The sequence below is a fragment of the Pristiophorus japonicus genome, chromosome 5 (genome assembly GCF_044704955.1).
Source record: "Pristiophorus japonicus isolate sPriJap1 chromosome 5, sPriJap1.hap1, whole genome shotgun sequence".
NCBI lineage: Eukaryota > Metazoa > Chordata > Chondrichthyes > Pristiophoridae > Pristiophorus > Pristiophorus japonicus.
In genome coordinates, this window is record NC_091981.1 from 59971707 (window position 1) to 59986767 (window position 15061).

General features: G+C 46.0%; 1 protein-coding gene across 3 annotated transcripts in view; it reads left to right on the top strand.

Annotated features, from left to right (window-relative positions):
• The first annotated feature begins 301 nt into the window (after positions 1 to 301).
• LOC139264359 (Y+L amino acid transporter 2) overlaps positions 302 to 15061 on the top strand; it is a 146228-nt gene continuing 131468 nt past the window's right edge. Inside the window, exons 1-2 of one of the 3 annotated variants that reach the window (XM_070880670.1) lie at positions 302 to 466; positions 1013 to 1111. The gene's annotated coding sequence lies outside the window, so the exon portion shown is untranslated. Of the gene's footprint in view, positions 467 to 1012; positions 1112 to 1131; positions 1153 to 15061 lie in introns of those variants that run through there. The other 2 variants (XM_070880671.1, XM_070880672.1) reach the window with 2 other exon arrangements.

Below are 15061 nucleotides of genomic sequence, written 5' to 3' on the forward strand. Positions count from 1 at the left end.
GAGGAGACCACATCGTGAGCAGTGAATAGAGGTGGTTGATATTCCTTAATATTTTGACAATAATGTAGACAATGCAGCATCCGGATATTGCTGCCATCTGTTATATAAGGACCAGCTGTTAAGTTGTATCGTGTTTTGAAATCCAAACGAGGAAGGATGTTGCTTGTGCCTTTAAGGGTTGCCATTTTCTGTTTTGCCTTCCCAATTGGAATTAGCCCGCGGATTCTTTGCCGCGAGACGAAAGCGTTTGAGTTTCTGTGTATTAAAACAAGTAGGCCGGGGTAAGCTGTAACTGTAATGATAGAAGAACACCGCGAAGCTCTTGTGGCACGCTCGTTCACAGCGTGTGTGTGAGAGGAAGAAGGCGGGGTTGCAGAATTTGCATTTATTTTTAGATTTATTTCCCCGCCGGCGACAACTCGGGCTTTGTTGCTGCGTCTCGGTGGACGCCGAGCGGCTTTGTGAGGTGAGTGCTGGCGGTGCAAACTCTCGGCACTGTGTGCGGCTGCAATGGCACGTTGTGTTATGGATGAGGATGTCTGGCCGTCTGCGGGCATGGTGAGAGAGCCGGGCCTGGGTCTGGCCGCCTGCTGCACCCACACACAGCGCTGGGTGCGTGCATGGCTTTTCCATATTCCTTCAGAAATGCTTCTTATTTGTTTTGCTCCCCCCCCATCTCCAATCGTTTAATATGACCTCATTATAAGATGGATTTTGTTACGCCAAGTGTCGCGCATCTTATTATATAAAAGTGACACGAAAAGCCGCTGTTACTGACTTGAGTGTGTCTGAGACAGCGCTGTACACTCTGGCATGTCGCGATGTTCATAACGTTATACTCTGGGTCGCTGGGACGAGTAAAGTAAATCTTTTGAGAGGTTGCTAATTGAAAATCCTCCGCATCGGGGTTGGGTTGTCCATTTAAGCCGGCCACAGGTATAGCCCGATTTAACGTGGCCGTTTGGTCCACGCCACCTTTAATTCTAAGTTATGTGTTGGTAATGTATTGCAGAAGCAACTGACACGTGTTTCGGTGCCGCGGATCCGGGAAAAATACAGGTCGGTCGAAGTTTTCGTCCAGAAGCAGCAGGTTTTCAGACTGCATTAGTGTGTAAGTGTCTCCCGAGGGAGTGGGGATTCGAGTACAGAAAGGTAGCGATGCTCCTTACATTGACCTATTTGTGATGCGGTATCTCAGGCGCCATTTAGTGCGAGTCAAGAGTTAAAATGACATCGCGGAGACCTGGGTCAGTTGGGCGCACCCGCACCTCTGAGTCAGAAGGTTGTGTGTAATTTTCGGCTGACATTCCAGTGCAGTGCCGGATCAGATATTAAATCGAGACACGTCTGCTCTCTCGGGTGGGTGCAAAAAAAAAAACCCCATGGCAGTATTTGGAAGAGCAGGGAAGTTCCCCTAGTGTCCTGGCCAATATTTATCAACATCACGAAAGCAGATTATCTGGTCATGAACACATTGCTGTTTGTGGGAGCTTGCTGTGCGCATATTAGCTACCGTGTTTCCTACATTCAAAAATAACTTAATTGGCTGTAAAACGCTTTGGGACATCCGGTGGTCATGAAACGCGCCATAGAAATGCAAGTCTTTTTAAGTTGTCAACTTTTTTGTGGCTGTGTCAATGTTTTGGAAGGCGTTGGTCAGCTTTTGCTAGTTTTCTAGATTGTTATATATAATTTTATTATTGAAGACCAATATGTTGGTGTATTTAGACTTCCCAGTGTTCGTGTGTATTTAAAAAGTGCTTCACAGTCTATGAATTACGTTTGAAATGTTGTCACTATATTTCGAAGAACAGCAGGGGAGTTCTCTGTGGAGTTCTGGCCAATATTTATCCCACAAATAACATCACTAAAACAGATTATTATATTGATGTTTCACATTGCTGTTTCTGGGAGCTTGCTGGGCCTGTCGGGTACATGTCGAGCAGGACCTATCTAAGGCTGGTACCCTGGGAGGACAGGTGCACCAACATCGGTGTCCTCGACCAGGCTAATAACATTCCCAGCATTGAAGCACTGACCACACTCGATCAGCTGGGCAGGCCACATAGTTCGCATGCCAGATACGAGATTCCCTAAGCAAATGCTTTATGCGGAGCTCCTTGATGGTAACCGAGCCAAAGGAGGTCAGTGGAAACGTTATAAGGACACCCTCAAAACCTCCCTGGTAAAGTGCAACATCACCACTGACACCTGGGAGACCCTGGCTGAAGACCGCCCGAGGTGGCGAAAGTACATCTGGGAGGGCACCGAGCTCTTCGAGTCCCAACGCAAACAGCATGAAGAGGTCAAGCGGAAGGAGCGCGTGGCAAACCAGCCTCACTGATCCCTTCCCTCGACGAATGTCTGTCCCACCTGTAACGGGGTCTGTGGCTCTCGTATCGGACTGTTCAGCCATCAAAGAACTCACTGGGAGTGGAAGCAAGTCTTCCTCGATTCTGAGGGACTGCCTATGATGATGATGATGGTCTAAGGCTGGTATCTATAATTTAACATTTGTACAGAATTGAAAATAAATGAAATCCATAATACATATTGTTGCAAATAGGAGCAGAATTGTTATATTTGTGTATGTCCAAGTGATTCATCTCTGCAGTAACGCCATCAAGAAGTTTTAAACTAACTTTTAAAAATTTGTTCTTGTGATGTGGGTGATGCTGACATTCCCCATCTGTCGTCGTCGTCGTCGTCGTCATCATCATCATAGGCAGTCCCTTGGAATCGAGGAAGACTTGTTACCACTCTTAAAATGAGTCCTTGGGTGGCTGAACAGTCCAATACGAGAGCCACAGTTCCTGTCAAAAGTGGGACAGATAGTCGTTGAGGGTAAGGAGGGTAGGACAGATTTGCCGCACGCTCTTTCCGCTGCCTGCGCTTGATTTCTGCATGCTCGCAGCGATGTGACTCCAGGTGCTCAGTGCCCTCCCGGATGCACTTCTTCCACTTAAGGCGGTCTTTAGCCAGGGACTCCCAGGTGTCGGGGATGTTGCACTTTATCAGCGAGGCTTTGAGGGTGTCCTTGTAACGTTTACTCTGCCCACCTTTGGCTCGTTTGCCGTGAAGGAGTTCCGAGTAGAGCGCTTGCTTTGGGAGTCTCGTGTCTGGCATGTGGACAATGTGGCCTGCCCAGCAGAGCTGATCGCGTGTGGTCAATGCTTCAATGCTGGGGATGTTGGCCTGGTCGAGGACGCTAATGTTGGTGCGTCTGTCCATCGTTGGTGGTATTTCTCCAGTGACTTGAGGTGTCTACTGTACATGGTCCATGTCTCTGAGCCAATACAGGAGGGCGGGTATTACTACAGCCCTGTAGACCATGAGCTTGGTGGTAGATTTCAGGGCCTGGTCTTCGTACACTTTTTTCCTCAGGCTGCCAAAGGCTGCACTGGAGGCGGTGTTGAATCTCGTCATTAATGTCTGCTCTTGTTGATTAGAGGCTCCCGAGGTATGGGAAATGGTCCACGTTGTCCAGGGCCGCGCCGTGGATCTTGATGGGGGGGCCGTGCTGTGCGGCGAGGACAGGCTGGTGGAGGACCTTTGTCTTGCTGATGTTTAGCGTAAGGCCCCATTCTTTTGTATGCCTCAGTAAATACGTCGACTATATCCTGGAATTCAGCCTTTATGTGCGCTGACGCAGGCGTCGTATTAAAGCCAAGGAAGTGGCATACAAATTGGCCAGAAATAGCAGCGAACCCGGGGACTGGGAGAAATTTAGAACTCAGCAGAGGAGGACAAAGGGTTTGATTAGGGCAGGGAAAATAGAATACGAGAGGAAGCTTGCAGGGAACATTAAAATGGACTGAAAAGCTTCTATAGATATGTAAAGACAAACGTAGGTCCCCTGCAGTCAGAATCAGGGGAAGTCATAACTGGGAACAAAGAAATGGCAGACCAATTGAACAAGTACTTTGGTTCGGTATTCACTAAGGAGGACACAAACAACCTTCCGGATATAAAAGGGGTCAGAGGATCTAGTAAGAAGGAGGAACTGAGGGAAATCCTTGTTAGTCGGGAAATTGTGTTGTGGAAATTGATGGGATTGAAGACCGATAAATCCCCAGGGCCTGATGGACTGCATCCCAGAGTACTTAAGGAGGTGGCCTTGGAAATAGCGGATGCATTGACAGTCATTTTCCAACATTCCATTGACTCTGGATCAGTTCCTATCGAGTGGAGGGTAGCCAATGTAACCCCACTTTTTAAAAAAGGAGGGAGAGAGAAAACAGGGAATTATCGACCGGTCAGCCTGACATCAGTGGTGGGGAAATTGATGGAATCAATTATTAAGGATGTCATAGCAGCGCATTTGGAAAGAGGTGACATGATAGGTCCAAGTCAGCATGGATTTGTGAAAGGGAAATCATGCTTGACAAATCTTCTGGAATTTTTTGAGGATGTTTCCAGTAGAGTGGACAAGGGAGAACCAGTTGAAGTGTATTTGGATTTTCAGAAGGCTTTTGACAAGGTCCCACACAAGAGATTAGTGTGAAAAGTTAAAGCACATGGGATTGGGGGTAGTGTGCTGACGTGGATTGAAAACTGGTTGGCAGACAGGAAGCAAAGAATAGGAGTAAATGGGTACTTTTCAGAATGGCAGGCAGTGACTAGTGGGGTACCGCAAGGTTCTGTGCTGGAGCCCTAGCTGTTTACACTGTACATTAATGATTTAGACGAGGGGATTAAATGTAGTATCTCCAAATTTGCGGATGACACTAAGTTAGGTGGCAGTGTGAGCTGCGAGGAGGATGCTATGAGGCTGCAGAGTGATTTGGATAGGTTAGGTGAGTGGGCAAATGCATGGCAGATGAAGTATAATGTGGATAAATGTGAGGTTATCCACTTTGGTGGTAAAAACAGAGAGACAGACTATTATCTGAATGGTGACAGATTAGGAAAAGGGGAGGTGCAACGAGACCTGGATGTCATGGTACATCAGTCATTGAAGGTTGGCATGCAGGCACAGCAGGCGGTTAAGAAAGCAAATGGCATGTTGGCCTTCATAGCGAGGGGATTTGAGTACAGGGGCAGGGAGGTGTTACTACAGTTGTACAGGGCTTTGGTGAGGCCACACCTGGAGTATTGTGTACAGTTTTGGTCTCCTAACTTGAGGAAGGATGTTCTTGCTATTGGAGTGCAGCGAAGGTTCACCAGACTGATTCCCGGGATGGTGGGACTGACCTATCAAGAAAGACTGGATCAACTGGGCTTGTATTCACTGGAGTTCAGAAGAATGAGAGGGGATCTCATAGAAACTTTTAAAATTCTGACTGGTTTAGACAGGTTAGATGCAGGAAGAATGTTCCCAATGTTGGGGAAGCCCAGAACCAGGGGTCACAGTCTAAGGATAAGGGGTAAGCCATTTAGGACCGAGATGAGGAGAAACTTCTTCACCCAGAGAGTGGTGAACCTGTGGAATTCTCTACCACAGAAAGTTGTTTTGGCCAATTCACTAAATATATTCAAAAAGGAGTTAGATTTAGTCCTTACTACTAGGGGGATCAAGGGGTATGGCGAGAAAGCAGGAATGGGGTACTGAAGTTGCATGTTCAGCCATGAACTCATTGAATGGTGGTGCAGGCTCGAAGGGCTGAAAGGCCTACTCCTGCACCTATTTTCTATGTTTCTATGTTTACTGTGGCTCAGAGATTGGGATGGTCTTGGACCTGCCCTGGATACAGCGAAGGTTGAACAGGTTCCTACTGGTAACATCTGTAACTGCCCTTGGATAGTGATTGTGGTGATGGTGCTCCTACAATGGTGTTGGGTTGTAACTTCCAGGACCGTGGCTCAGCGTGATGAAACAATTGTAAATATACTTACATATTCGAATGGTGTGTGACTTGAAGGTGACATTGGAAGTGATGGTGTTTCCATGACATTGCTGACCTTGTCCTTCTCAGTGTTGGAGAACATAGTGCTGGGATGTGCTGTTGAAGCAAGCTTGGCGATTTGCTGCAGTGCATATTGTAGATGGTGCATATTATTACAGGTGGTGGATATTAAATCCAGTTGCAGGGGTGCCCATCAACTGACCTGGATGGTGTTGATATTCTTGAGTGATGCGGCTACACCCATCCAGGATATTGATGACAATTACATTGCACTTGTGATTTAAAATTTGTAGATGGTGGCGAGGTTTGAGGGGTCAGACTCAGGAAGTGAGTAGAGTACCCAGCTACTGCTTTTCTACTTTAATCTCTGTTAGTATGGCTGGTCTAGTTAAGCTTCTGGTTACTATTGATGATGGGAATCTTAGTTGAGGGTCAGAAGGAGGTGGTTAGGTTTTCTCTTGGTGATGGTCATCGCCTCGTATTTATGTGGCACAAAGCTTACTTGCCATTTGTCAGGTCAGGCATTGTCTGCATCTTTATGTGAACTAAACTGACAATGTGAAAAATTGCCCAGGTATATCCTGACCACAAAAAGCAGGACAAATCCAATCTGGCCAATTACCACCCCATCAATCTACTCTCAGTCATCAGCAAAGTGATGGAAGGTGTCGTAGTCAGTGATATCAAGCAGCACTTACCAAAACTAGTTCACTGATGCTCAGTTTGGTTTCTGCCAGGATCACTTGGCTCCAGACCTCATTACATCATGGGATGTGGGCATTGCTACCAAGGGCAGCATTTATTGCCCATCCCTAATTTCCCTTGAGAAGGTGGTGGTGGCCGCCTTGAATCGCTGCAGTCCCTGTGGTGAAGGTACGTCCATCGTGCTGTTAGGGAGGGAGTGCCAGGATTTTGACCCAGCGATGATGAAGGAATGGCGATATATTTTTAAGTCAGGATGGTGTGTGACTTAGAGGGGAACTTGGAGGTGTTCCCATGCACCTGCTGCCCTTGCCCTTCTAGGTGGTAAAGGTCATAGGTTTGGGAGGTGCTGTTGAAAAATCCTTGGCGAGTTGCTGCACTGCATCTTATAAATGGTGCACACTGCAGTCACATTGCGCCGGTGGGGAAGGGAGTGAATGTTTAAGATGGTGATGGGGTGCCAATCAGTTGAGCTTCTTGAGTGTTCTTGGAGCTGCACTCATCCAGACAAGTGGTGAGTATTCCATCACCCTCTTTGACTTGTAGATGGTGGAAAGGCTTTGCGGAGTCAGGAGGTGAGACACCTGTCGCAGAATACCCAACCTCTGACCTGCTCTTGTTGCCACAGTATTTATGTGGCAGGTCCAGTTAAGTTTCTGGTCAATGGTGACCCTCAGGATGTTGATGGTGGGGTTAATTCTGCAGCACTTCCTCCCCTGCAACCTCTACTGCCAAGGAGGGAAAAAGCAACTATTCATGAGAACAAATATTCAGGAAACTGAGAACTTTCTAAATTATTAGACAATATTGAAGGGAAAATTTTGTATCACAATGGGAGCTGGGTTTTGAATAAAATTTTGGACCGAGTGAGTACTGGCACTTTTGCACAAAGATTATAATGACTATTGAATGAGAAATAGAAATAGAAGCACTCTTCTGAGTTCCATATTAAGGTGTGCCATTGGGCAGAGGATAGTGAATATTATTCTCCCTATGGGTGTGTTTGATGGTGACACTGTGGTCAAAATAGACAATTCCTTTGCATTAATGTCTTTCATCTTTGTGAATACAAAGAAAAAGTGAATGACTTGTCTGATAAATCTTGACTGAGAAAAGGTGTCCATAATACAGGTATGTGATTGTTGGCATTCATGGTACATCTGTGAGAACAGGGAAATGGCCTCATTATCTGAATTTAGCTCAGATTCCATGCCTGTTGGTGGCAGCAGATAGAGGGAAATCCCTGATAATTCTATGAAGGATTGAAAATAACCTATGGGTACAACCAATTATAATCCAGGTTATCCCATTTATCAGCAAAAGCTACCCAGTCCAGCACCTTAGATGTTAGAATAAAGGGAGTGTGGAACCCACGTTAAAACCAAAATAAAGAAAAGTAAAAGTACACTTGGATACTGAAGGAACCAAGGGATATGGGGATAGTGTGGGAAGGTAGAGTTGAGGTAGAAGATCAGCTATTGAATGGCAGAGCAGGCTTGAAGGGCCAAATGGCCTACTCTTGCTCCTACATACCTGTATTATGTTCTTATAAACTGAACTTGTATTTATGAAGCACTTCATAATTTCTTCAGGATGTCTCAAACTGCTTCATCGCAAATTAATTACTTTTGGAGTGTAGCCACTCTTTTATGTTGGTTAATGTAGAAAGATACCACAAATCAAAAATGAGATGAATGAACAATTCATCTGTTTTTTGTGTGGTCATGTTGATTAGGTCAGGAGAATACTCTGTCTTAAATTGGTTCATGGTCAAGATGAGAGTGCTATCCACTGAACCTAGCTGATTCTTTATCTGTGTGCCAAGTCATCAGATCGATATGGATGAGGATGGCTGTTTGACCCATCCAGGAAAAAAAACAAACTCCCTACATCGAAGTATCCAGCTGTTTCTTAACTTCAGAGTATTTGCCTCCACCACCTTACCTGGAAATCCACTCGTGTCCTTAACTCTGTGTGAAGAAGTATGTCCTCATCGTCGTAAATTAGGCTTTCTCTAGTTTAAACTGTGCCCCTTGGCCTACTAATTTAAAGTTGCGTTCTAAATGTGCCTCTTTTTGAAATTAGGTTCTCAAGAAATACATTCACATTTTATGAAGGTCTTGTACATATGTATATGCATACATATATTTTATGAAGCTTTTATAGGAGTGCATTCACCACACACATTCTATAAAGCCATTGTATGATTAAGGATGCATGCAGGCATGCATTTTATGAAGCCAATCCATATTTTATGTGCACATTCCATACTTTGGGCTGAATTTTTGCCACCATTCTGTACCGTTTTTTTGGCCTATGCTTTTTTTTTTGGAGCAGACTGAAATCTGCAAGTTTCGGCAAAGTTTCTGTGCCATTCTAAGGGCCCAAATTTGACCCTCTGGTTTTATCCGAACCCCCCGCCGACATTTTACCTCCAAAGCAGCAGCGAAAAACCTCCCTGCGATCATGGCCGATTCTCGGGTCATCTATGGAGCTGGCGTAGCGGAAAATGGAGAGGGGGCGGAGCTAGGTCCCGGCGCTGAAAACCGTGCTGGACCTCTGCACATGCGCATGTGCAGTAGCTCCTGACAGGCCGCTTCGGCAAACGCGCGCCGCAGACTGTGTGGGAGGGGCCGAAGCACGCCGTCCCTAGCCCTGGCCGAATGGGTTCCCTCATCGGCGGTCCGCTGCATTCCCGAAGGTAGGATTTCTATTTTTCATTATTTACTGATTTGATTTTGGTGCTTTAGGTGCCGGGTTCCTTCTATTTTATTAATTAATTGCTTATTACTTTTTGTGCTTTGTTTGGTGCTTGGTGGTGCTTTAAATGTAGTTACTTGCACCGATTCCTAACCGTAGGTAAGGTCTTCTGTGCGAACAAAAGTGGACCCATACGCTGCCCTAAGTTAGTTTGCTACAACTTTTTTCTGGCCAAATTGGCATAAATGGTGTAAGTGGCTGGGAACGCCCCTTTTGGAAACAAAAACTGACCGAACAAAAAACCTAACTTACTCACTTACACTGGCGCAAATTAAATGGACATATTAGCAACTAAAAAGATACACCAGAAAAATCAAATTACACCCAAAAAAAACGGTGCAACTCATGGGGAAATTTGGGCCCATAAGTACTTGCGTCCGATTTTTTTTTTTTTAGTTCCTGATTTTCTGGCGTCACTGGGAGCGGAACCTGCCGGGTGTGCCATTTCTGGCCATTTAAGCGAGTTTCTTAAAAAAAAAACCTTACCTGCACTTAAGAAAATTGCCACAGAGAAGAGAAAATCGGTACAGAGAAGACCCCATTGTTTTAGTGGAGCTGCAGACGTGGCATCGGGGATGGGTCCCCGGGATAGCAGCGGCACTGGGGGCAGGGGCCATTCAGCCCAGGATAGTACCGGCACCGGGGACATGTGTGGTTCATGGATTGGGGTGTCAACTGTTTGCAAGGAAAGGGAAGTGTGAATGCTTTTTGTGAGTAGTTTCATTTAGTTTGCAACTAAGAAAAAACAGTGGGGGTGATCCTAACAATGCCTAATTTAGTAAGAGCATTTTGCATCATGGCTATGCAAAGGAGAAGATTAATAAGACAACAATATGTCAGGAACCAGAGAGCTCGTAGTATGATGGCGAGGAGGCCTTACCTGCATCGGATGTACAGGCAGAGGTGTTCATCCCTGCACCTGAGTGAGGCAGACTGCATTTGCAGGCTGCGCTTTCAGGAGGAGTTGATCAGCGACAACTTATCAGGCCAGACCCAGGAGAAGCGGGAGGAGGACTGCACTTCTCATAGAGGTCAAGGTGAGCACTTGCCTTCTATGCCTCCAGCTCCTTTCAGGCATCAACTGGGGGATATATGCTGCATCTCGCAGCATGCGACACATAGCTGCATTCGCCAGGTAACTACTGCACTGTATGCCCGCAGGAACGACTACTTCAATTTCCCCATGACCACCCAGGCAATATGTGACAGGGTTTCTCAAGGATTGCTGGTTTTCCCAAGGTACAGGGTGTGGTTGACTGTGCACATCAGCTTGCGAGCACCATTGCACGATTTGGGGGTTTACAGGAACAGGAAAGGGTTCCACTCGCTAAACGTCCAGCTGATCTGCGACGATATGCAGCGGATCATGGCAGTTGATGGAGTACCCATGATGCTTTTATCTTGCGTGAGAGCGTTGAATGTGCCATTTTTCAGCAGCAGCCAGAAGGGTGGATGCTGGGGGACAAAGGTTATGGGCTCGCCCACCTGGCTCTATGCAAAACCCGGACAGAAACCGAGTGTCGGCACAACATGTCCCACATAATCACACACGGCATAATTTAAGAGGACAATTGGAATACTAAAGCAGCGTTTCCGATGCCTGGATCACTCTCGAAGCTACTGGCAATACGCCCCTGAGATGGTTGTTCAGTTCACTGTCATGTGCTGCATGCTGCACAACTTAGCCATCATGAGGCAACAGGCACTAGAAGTTGAAGAGCAACCGCAGGCGAGAGGGGATGAGCAGGACGACAACTTGGCTGACGAGGAGAAGCAGCAGAGGAAGCCATGCCACCACCTCAAGCCGCAGGACAACGGTGGGGTGGGGGACACCTATAGCCATTGCAAGAGCCTTGCATCAGCGGCTCATGAAGGCTGAGCGGCACGTCTAATCATTCACCATGTTGACTGTTGTGTTAATTTAAAGAACAATGTTCATGATTCTGGTTTAATTGAAAAAAGAATTGCGTTTATTAAACATTTTTACACTTGTACTTTAATAAAAATATTTTTGTTACAAACTTTCAACTTTTTAATTAAGATCAGTTAAATAACTAACATAAGAACAATATACAAACAGAAAATAGGTGCAGGAGTAGGCCATTCGTCCCTTCGATAAAATCATGGCTGATCATTACCTCAGTACCCCTTTCCTGCTTTCTCTCCATACCCCTTGATCCCTTTAGCCGTAAGGGCCATATCCAACTCCCTCTTGAATATATCCAATGAACTGGCATCAACAACTCTCTGCAGTAGGGAATTCCACAGGTTAACAACTCTGAGTGAAGAAGTTTCTCCTCATCTCAGTCCGAAATGGCCTACCCCTTATCCTTAGACTGTGTCCCCTGGTTCTGGACTTCCCTAACATTGGGAACATTCTTCCTGCATCTAACCTGTCCAGTCCCGTCAGAATCTTTTATGTTTCTATGAGATCGCCTCTCATCCATCTAAACTCCAGTGAATACAGGCCCAGTCGATCCAGTTTCTCCTCATATGTCAGTCCAGCCATCCCGGGAATCAGTCTGGTGAACCTTCACTGGACTTCCTCAAAATCAACAACGTCCTTCCTCAGATTAGGAGACCAAAACTGAACACACTATTCCAGGTGAGGCCTCACCAAGGCCCAGTACAGTTGCAGCAAGACCTCCCTGCTCCTATACTCAAATCCCCTAGCTATGAAGGCCAACATAACATTTGCCGCCTTCACCGCCTGCTGTACCTGCATGCCAATTTTCAATGACTGATGAACCATGACACCCAAGTCTCGTTGCACCTCCCCTTTTGCTAATCTGCCGCCATTCAGATAATATTCTGCCTTCGTGTTTTTGCCCCCAAAGTGGATAACCTCACATTTATCCACATTATACTGCATCTGCCATGCATTTGCCCACTCCCCTAACCTGTCCAATCACCCTGCAGCCTCTTAGTGTCCTCCTCACAGCTCATACCACCACCAAGTTCAGTGTCATCTGCAACCTAGGAGATATTACACTCAGTTCCTTCATCTAAATCATTAATGTATATTGTAAAGAGCTGGGGTCCCAGCACTGAGCCCTGCGGCACCCCACTAGTCACTGCCTGCCATTCTGAAAAGGACCCGTTTATCCCGACTCTGCTTCCTGTCTGCCAACCAGTTCTCGATCCACGTCAGTACATTACCCCCAATACCATGTGCTTTGATTTTGCACACCAATCTCTTGTGTGGGACCTTGTCAAAAGCCTTTTGAAAGTCCAAATACACCACATCCACTGGTTCTCCCTTGTTCACTCTACTAGTTACATCCTCAAAAAATTCTAGAAGATTTGTCAAGCATGATTTCCCTTTCATAGATCTATGCTGACTTGGACCGATCCTGTCACTGCTTTCCAAATGCGCTGCTATTTCATCTTTAATAATTGATTCCAACATTTTCCCCGCTACTAATGTCAGGCTAACCAGTCTATAATTACCTGTTTTCTCTCCCTCCTTTCTTAAAAAAGTGGTGTTACATTAGCTACCCTCCAGTCCATAGGAACTGATCCAGAGTCGATCGAATGTTGGAAAATGATCACCAATGCATCCACTATTGCTATGGTGACTTCCTTAAGTACTCTGGGATGCAGACTATCAGGCCCCAGAGATTTATCGGCCTTCAATCCCATCAATTTCCCGAACACAATTTCCAGCCTAATAAGGATATCCTTCAGTTCCTCCTTCTCACTAGACCCTCGGTCCCCTAGTACTTCCGGAAAGTTTTTTGTGTCTTCCTTCGTGAAGTCAGAACCAAAGTATTTTTTCAATTGGTCTGCCATTTCTTTGTTCACCATTATAAATTTACCTTAATCTGACTGCAAGGGACCTACGTTCGTCTTCACTAATCTTTTCCTCTTCACATATCTATAGAAGCTTTTGCAGTCCGTTTTTATGTTCCCGGCAAGCTTCCTCTCATACTCTATTTTCCCCCTCCTAATAAAACCCTTTGTCCTCCTCTGTTGAATTCTAAATTTCTCCCAGTCCTCAGGTTTGCTGCTTTTTCTGGCCAATTTATATGCCTCTTCCTTGGATTTAACACTATCCCTAATTTCCCTTAGCCAAGGTTGAGCCACCTTCCAAGTTTTGTTTTTACTCCAGACAGGGATGTACAATTGCTGAAGTTCGTCTATGTGATCTGTAAGTGTTTGCCATTGACTATCCACCGTCAACCCTTTAAGTATCATTTGCCAGTCTATTCTAGCCAATTCACGTCTCATACCATCGAAGTTACCTTTCCTTAAGTTCAGGACCCGAGTCTTTGAATTAACTGTGTCACTCTCCATCTTAATAAAGAATTCTACCATATTATGGTCACTCTTCCCTAATGGGCCTCGCACAACAAGATTGCTAATTAGTCCTTTCTCATTACACATCACCCAGTCTAGGATGGCCAGCCTAGTTGGCTCCTCGACATATTGGTCTAGAAAACCATCCCTAATGCACTCCAGGAAATCCTCCTCCACCGTACTGCTACCAGTTTGGTTAGCCCAATCTATATGTAGATTAAAGTCGCCCATGATAAATGCTGTACCTTTATTGAATGCATCCCTAATTTCTTGTTTGATGTTGACCCCAACCTCACTACTACTGTTTGGTGGTCTGTACACAACTTCCACTAGCGTTTTCTGCCTTTGGTATTTTGCAGCTCCACCCATGCAGATTCCACATCATCCAAGCTAATGTCCTTCCTTACTATTGCGTTAATTTCCTCTTTAACCAGCAATACTACCCTCCCCTCCTTTTCCTTTCTGTCTATCCTTCCTGAATATTGAATACCCCTGGATGTTGAGTTCCTAGCCTTGGTCACCCTGGAGCCATGTCTCCGTGATGCCAATTATATTATATTCATTTATTGCTGCCTGTGCAGTTAATTCATCCACTTTTTATTACAAATACTCCTCGCATTGAGGCACAGAGCCTTCAGGCTTGTCTTTTTAAAACACTTTGCCCTTTTTGATTTTTGCCTTGGGTTTCTCTGCCCTCCGCTTTTACTTTTCTTCTTTCTATCTTTTGCTTCTGCTCATTCTACTTCCCTCTGTCTCCCTGCATAGGTTCCCATCCCCCTGCCATATTAGTTTAACCCCTCCCCAACAGCACTAGCAAACACTCCCCCTAGGACATTGGTTCCGGTCCTGCCCAGGTGTAGACCGTCCGGTTTGTAATGGTCCCACCTCCCCCAGAACCGGTTCCAATGTCTCAGAAATTTGAATGTTCCCTTTTGCAATACTCCTCCAGCCACGTATTCATCTGAGCTATCCTGTGATTCCTACTCTGACTGGCACGTTGCACTGGTAACAATCCTGAGATTACTACCTTTGAGATCCTACAGTAAGAACAACAACAGCAGCAAACAAACTTTAGCTGCATCCATCTCTCCTCCCTGTTATTCTAAGACCGCTGGCCGCGCTTGCCCTTGCTGCCTCTACCCTTGGCCGGTGGCGCAGGGCTTCTCCCGCTGGAACCAAGCAACTTTTTTCGAGCATATACGGGACAGCGCATTTCTTGTTGGCGGGTTTGGCAGACCTAAGAGACGGCATTGTGGAAGGCCCGGCTTGGCCTCCTTCAGCCTCTTCCTCGGCCTGTGGATGAACCGGCACACTGTCTGGGGATTAGAGTGTGAGTGGCAGCAGTTGATTCCGTCATTCACCGCTGGGCAATGGCAGCCTGGGCGAGTTCCCTTATTGCAGTAGCTACCTCCGACATTCCCTCCCTAATCTGCCCCGACAGCGTTCCAATTTCT